Source organism: Lithobates pipiens, unplaced genomic scaffold, assembly GCF_037356315.1.
Source record: "Lithobates pipiens isolate NorthernLeopardFrog02 unplaced genomic scaffold, aLitPip1_a1.2 Scaffold_28, whole genome shotgun sequence".
NCBI classification, from domain to species: domain Eukaryota; kingdom Metazoa; phylum Chordata; class Amphibia; order Anura; family Ranidae; genus Lithobates; species Lithobates pipiens.
Window position 1 is genome coordinate 157,263,233 of NW_027507789.1, and position 6,600 is coordinate 157,269,832.

A 6,600-nucleotide genomic window follows, 5' to 3' on the forward strand; every position below is an offset into this window, starting at 1 on the left:
CCATGGGGTCGAACACCCAAGTGTTACTAAGAGTAGCCCTAGGATGACCACTCCCAGGGGGCACAGACACCGTGGACCTTCTGCCTTCCCAGCTCATGGCCAGACAAGGTAGAACGTTTAAACCAGGAGGTAATGGGCTCTTCCAGCTTTCCCAGGGGAATTACTCCTGTGCCCCAACTGCCTGTGGGTGCCCCGGTTTCTGTTCCAGCTGGTAATAACCTTCCAAGCCCCCATCACTCCAGCAGGTTTGCATAGCCACCACCCCAACCTTGGTCAGGTCAGGATAATAGCACCAAGGCCCCCACTGGATCACTGATAATAACAGATACTACACTTGATCTTAGCCAAAAGGCAGAGAAGTAATTAACCCCTTCCCTCCCAACCCCCAACCTAGACAGCCAGGTCGACTGACTTAACAAAACCTGACTAACCATCGGTAGCTTACAGAAGAGAATTGGAGAGGTTGATAACTTTGGGGGACATTTATTAAAACTTTAGCTCCTGGTGCATATTTTTTATTTTTCTCACAAATGTTAAATTCTAATACTAGATTGTCTTAAGCCTGCTAAAAAAAAAAAAAAAAAAAACAGGCTCAAAGCTGTTATTGCCAAGACATAGGGGACATGCAATTTGTAGCAAAGTTGAATTTGTGATGAAAGCAAAATATTTTATTTCATATGATAGTTTGACTGAATAGTGAAAGAAGTACACACCTCTCCAAGGTAGCTTTACTTTGGAGTGTCGCTATTTCTATTTTCTATCCCATGACTAGTGTCTGCCTGTTTTCTCAGTTGTACAAAAAATAAATAATTTCCTAACTTGTATTCTAAATTAAAGAACGAGTGAATTAGCAGCTTCAACAATAAGCTTTTATAAAATTGTTTTTAGATTTTAGTTAAATGCTAAAGAAATTACAGGGACATTGAAATTCTGGCAGGATCAACAAGTATTTTTCTGTACTCAGCCTGGAAAAAAAGAAAATGAATGCAGCCACCACATCTGGGAACTGGTTAGCTTTAAAGTGACACTACAAGATATCCTTATTCTTCCCCTGTAATCTATTTTTCACTAAATAGTTTCATACTGTATTTTTTTGCCTTCTTGTAATGTTCTTTGTGAGCTCCCAAACCTCATCCTATTCCTCTCACTTCCATTTGTTTGGAATGAGAACTGAACGTTAGTTGTGGTCATGCACTGCCTTATGCACATTACAAATCCCATAGTCCATAGTCTATCTCAGGAGGGAGCAAAAGAGGGTGGCTACATTCCTGCATACAGTTGGACTATGGAAAAGGAACGTAGCCACCCTCTAACGGGAGGTTGGATCACAGAAGCAAAAAAAAAATTGTTTTGGAGGAGACTGAGAACAGATAGGAGTTTCTTTTTTGTTAAAAATACATACTTGAATAGAATTATTTTTTCTCTATCATTCATTGACGGACACAGCCACTCTTCTTGACCTTAGGGTTATATGGCCCCTTTTAGGAGAGGACTAGGCAGAAAGTGTTAAAAGCAGCAACACTCACACAGTACCGCCCAGGGGGCGGTCCAACTGGCTATAACCCCTCACACTGCATCCAGCAGCTCCGTTTTTTTTTTTTGTTTTTTTGTTTGCCTAGTATAGGAGACAGGGGCGGATCCAGAGTCTAATCTCGGGAGGGGCACTGCTATAAAATATGTTTTTTGGGGGGCAATTTATATGGGAAATGGCTGGTATTGGCGCTTCAATCATTACGGCACCATGGTTGTTATGGTGTCAGGATGATTGAAGCGCATTATTTCTATTAATACATTGTAATATAAAATTAAATGGTTCAACTCACCATAATGCAGAATCAGTGGGAGCCCTGAGGATGTCACTTGCCATGTCGCCTGGCACCAAATGTGGATTGTCACTTGTTACCAAATGCGGATTGTTACTTGCCACGTCACCTGCCACACATTGCGGATTGTCACTTGCCACGTAGCCTGCCACACATTGCAGATTGCCACTTGCCATGTCACCTGCCACACATTGCGGATTGTCACTTGCCACGTCGCCTGCCACCAGATGCGGATTGCCACGTAGCCTGCCACACATTGCGGATTGCCACTTGCCACGTCACCTGCCACACATTGCGGATTGTCACTTGCCAAGTTGCCTGACCCACATTGCGGATTGCCACTTGCCACGTCACCTGCCACACATTGGGGATTGTCACTTGCCACGTCACCTGCCACACATTGCGGATTGTGACTTGCCACGTCACCTGCCACACATTGCGGATTGTCACTTGCCGCGTCGCCTGCCACCAGATGCGGATTGCCAGGTAGCCTGCCACACATTGCGGATTGCCACTTGCCACGTCACCTGCCACACATTGCGGATTGTCACTTGCCAAGTTGCCTGACCCACATTGCGGAATGCCACTTGCCACGTCACCTGCCACACATTGGGGATTGTCACTTGCCACGTCACCTGCCACACATTGCGGATTGTCACTTGCCACGTTGCCTGCCACACATTGCGGATTGCCACTTGCCACGTCACCTGCCACACATTGCGGATTGTCACTTGCCACGTTGCCTGCCACACATTGCGGATTGCCACTTGCCACGTCACCTGCCACACATTGCGGATTGTCACTTGCCACGTTGCCTGCAACATATTGCGGATTGCCACGTAGCCTGCCACACATTGCGGATTGTCACTTGCCACGTCACCTGCCACACATTGCGGATTGTCACTTGCCACGTCAACTGCCACACATTACGGATTGTCACTTGCCACGTCACCTGCCACACATTGCGGATTGCCACTTGCCACGTAGTCTGCCACACATTGCGGATTGCCACTTGCCACGTAGCCTGCCACACATTGCGGATTGTCACCTACTGGTGGTCTTTTGTTGGGTCCCAGAGTGAACATAGGCAGCAGAGAGATGATGCAATCTCTCTGCTGCACACAGATTCCTACACAGTGAGGGCGGAACTGGAGGGACGCAGGGTAGTGAGAGATGATGTCATCTCCCTGCTCCCCTGCCTGCTGGCTTCCTGATTGGCCAGCAGCCCTCCTAAGCCGCCCAGCTGCCCCCCCCTCACCCGTCCACTCAGCGCGGGTACCCGCGGAACCGGCCGCGCGGGTACCCGCAGAACCGGCCGCGCGGGTACCCGCGGAACCGGCCGCGATTGGACCCGCGGAACCGGCCCGCGGAACCGGCCGCGATTGGACCCGTGGAACCGGCCCGCGGGTACCCGCGGAACCGGCCGCGATTGGACCCGCGGAACCGGCCGTTCTGTCATCAGCTGGCGGTATTCTCGGAGGGGGCAATTGACCCGTTGCCCCCCCCCTGGATCCACCCCTGATAGGAGAAGGACCTGGCTCATGGTGGGACCATTGGTCCTGGGAATTTTTTCTTTTTTCTGCATTTTTGATTCCTGTGATCTTGAATCAACAGCCGGGCTGGGAGACAGGCTGGATAATATAGATCCTGGTAGTCTCCCCAGCCTGGCCATCGAGTGTAAGTAGGCAATAGCTACGCGCTGGGTCTGCAACGACATTCCCCATCTATTCCAGGGGTGGCCGGTGAGCTATATGCTCCAAGGCACACATATGACTGGGCTACTGCTGTCTGTGTCAGTGTTACTGGCAGCCACCCCGTACTGCTCGGGTGATGGGCCTGTCTGTGGAATGCGTCCAGCAGTTCCTGCAGGAGGCGAAAGTATGGTTCCACCTGTCTCGGAAGGATGGAGCAGCTGGGCATTCCCTGGGAGGTCTACTAGGGAGTCTCTCACTCTCCCGTTCTTCTCTCCCTGTCCTTTCTCTCCTCCCCATGCTATGGGCCGCTGTTTGACTGGACACATGGGGGTGCAGTGCATATACCTGGCCGGGGGTCCTCCGGGGGGGCTCTGGGTTCTGGCAGGGGGCTGTGCTGGGTGTTGGGGGTCCGCTCATCCTCTCCCCTTTTTTCTGGGTTGCGGTGGGTGTCTGTGCTGTGTGAGCCATGTGGGGAGGCCGCCGCATGATCCATGGTCATTTTGTGGTAGCCACAGCTAGTTTTTTTGCCTTCAGCCATTTTCTAGTAGTTCGGCGGCCATTTTCTTGGCGCTCTCAGACGTTTATTGCTGAGGCGGCCGGCGGCCATTTTCTAGTAGCCTCAGGTGGTTTTGCCTTTATCACTGGGCGCTTGTTTCCTTCTAAAACAGCACGCTTCTACACAGACACCTCGTGGATGGCACAGGGGAGAGCGGGCAGCAGTGTTGCTGTTTTTAACACTTTCTGCCTACTCCTCTCCTAAAGAGCTACTGTGTCCGTCAATGAACTTCAGAGAAAAGGATTTTACAGTGAGTAAAATAATCCTATTTTTTAAACCAGAATTTGGTTTAAACCCTTAAATATACAACATTTTTATTTTTAGGTTTAGATATACAGTGGTGTGAAAAAGTGTTTGCCCCCTTCCTCATTTCCTGTTCCTTTGCATGTTTGTCACACTTAAGTGTTTCGGAACATCAAACCACATTCCCTGTAGTACAGTGGTGTGAAAAAGTGTTTACCCCCTTCCTAATTTCCTGTTCCTTTGCATGTTTGTCACACTTAAGTGTTTCGGAACATCAAACCAATTTCAACAATAGTCAAGGACAACACAAGTAAACACAAAATGCAATTTGTAAATGAAGGTGTTTATTATTAAAGGTGAAAAAAAATCCAAACCATCATGGCCCTGTGTGAAAAAGTGATTGCCCCCTAAACCTAATAACTGGTTGGGCCACCCTTAGCAGCAACAACTGCAACCAAGCGTTTGCGATAACGCGCAATGAGGCTTTTACAGCGTCCTGGAGGAATTTTGGCCCACTCATCTTTGCAGAATTGTCCTAATTCAGTTACATTAGAGGGTTTTCGAGCATGAACGGCCTTTTTAAGGTCATACCACAACATCTCAATAGGATTCAGGTCAGGACTTTGGCTAGGCCACTCCAAAGTCTTCATTTTGTTTTTCTTCAGCCATTCGGTGGTGGACTTGCTGGTGTGTTTAGGATCATTGTCCTGCTGCAGAACCCAAGTTCGTTTCAGCTTGAGTACACGAACAGATGGTCGGACATTCTCCTTCAGGATCTCTTGGTAGACAGCAGAATTCATAGTTCCTTTTATCACGGCAAGTCTTCCAGGTCCTGAAGCAGCAAAACAGCCCCAGACCATCACACTACCACTACCATATTTTACTGTTGGTATAATGTTCTTTTTATGAAATGCAGTGTTCCTTCTATGCCAGATATACTTGGACACACACCTTCCAAAGAGTTCCACTTTTGTCTCATCGGTCCACAGAATGTTGTCCCAAAAGTCTTGCGGATCATCAAGATGTGTTGTGGAGAAATTGAGACGAGCTTTGATGTTCTTTTTGCTCAGCAGTGGTTTTCTCCTTGGAACTCTGCCATGCAGGCCATTTTTGCCCAGTCTTTTCCTGATGGTGGAGGCATGAACGCTGACCTTAACTGAGGCAAGTGAGGCCTGCAGTTCCTTGGACGTTGTTGTGGGGTCTTTTGTGACCTCTTGGATGAGTCGTCGCTGCGCTCTTGGGGTAATTTTGGGCGGCCGGCCACTCCTGGGAAGGTTCACCACTGTTCCATGTCTTCGCCATTTGTGGATAATGGCTCTCACTGTGGTTCGCTGGATTCCCAAAGCTTTGGAAATGGCTTTATAACCCTTTCCAGACTGATAGATCTCAATTACTTTCTTTCTCAATTGTTCCTGAATTTCTTTGGGTCTCGGCATGATGTGTAGCTTTTAAGGATCTTCTGGTGGACCTTACTGTGTCAAGCAGCTCCTATTTAAGTGATGCCTTGATTGTGAACAGGTGTGGCAATAATCAGGCCTGGGTGTGGCTAGAGAAATTGAACTCAGGTGTGGACAACCACAGTTATAGTATGTTTTAACAAGGGGGCAATCACTTTTTCACACAGGGCCATGATGGTTTGGATTTTTTTTCACCTTTAATAATAAACACCTTCATTTACAAATTGCATTTTGTGTTTACCTGTGTTGTCCTTGACTATTGTTTACATTGGTTTGATGTTCTGAAACACTTAAGTGTGACAAACATGCAAAGGAACAGGAAATTAGGAAGGGGGTAAACACTTTTTCACACCACTGTACTACAGGGAATGTGTTTTTCTTTCATAAAGGCTTACCCTAATCCTTTTAATTTCCACATTAACTATCAGCCCCCCGGACATGAACTGAGCTTGTTTGCATCATTTTTTTTCTCTCTCTTATATAATTTTATTTCTATGAAATTGTTTAATAAAAACAATATAAAAAATAAATGTTGTTTTAATAGATCGATTTCATAGATTAAAATAATAGATTGTTTAATAATAGATTATTTCTATAGATTCAAGATTAGTTTTAGAGATTTACATTTTTATCTCAGTTTGCCATTTTTGTTTTTAAAAACTCAGTAGCTATTTTGTGGCACCACGAAAACCGCTGTTGACTGAAAAATACTATACAATATTGCATTATGGCATATACCCATTCTTTTAGGTATAATATTTAAATCATTATATTATTATATAATGTTATAATAATATTATATGTTTTTTAAATAAAAAATAGTTCCT

General features: G+C 46.3%; 1 pseudogene; it reads right to left on the minus strand.

Annotated features, from left to right (window-relative positions):
* Positions 1 to 240: 240 nt before the first annotated feature.
* LOC143937546 (U2 spliceosomal RNA) lies at positions 241 to 364 on the minus strand (annotated as a pseudogene).
* Positions 365 to 6,600: the final 6,236 nt, after the last annotated feature.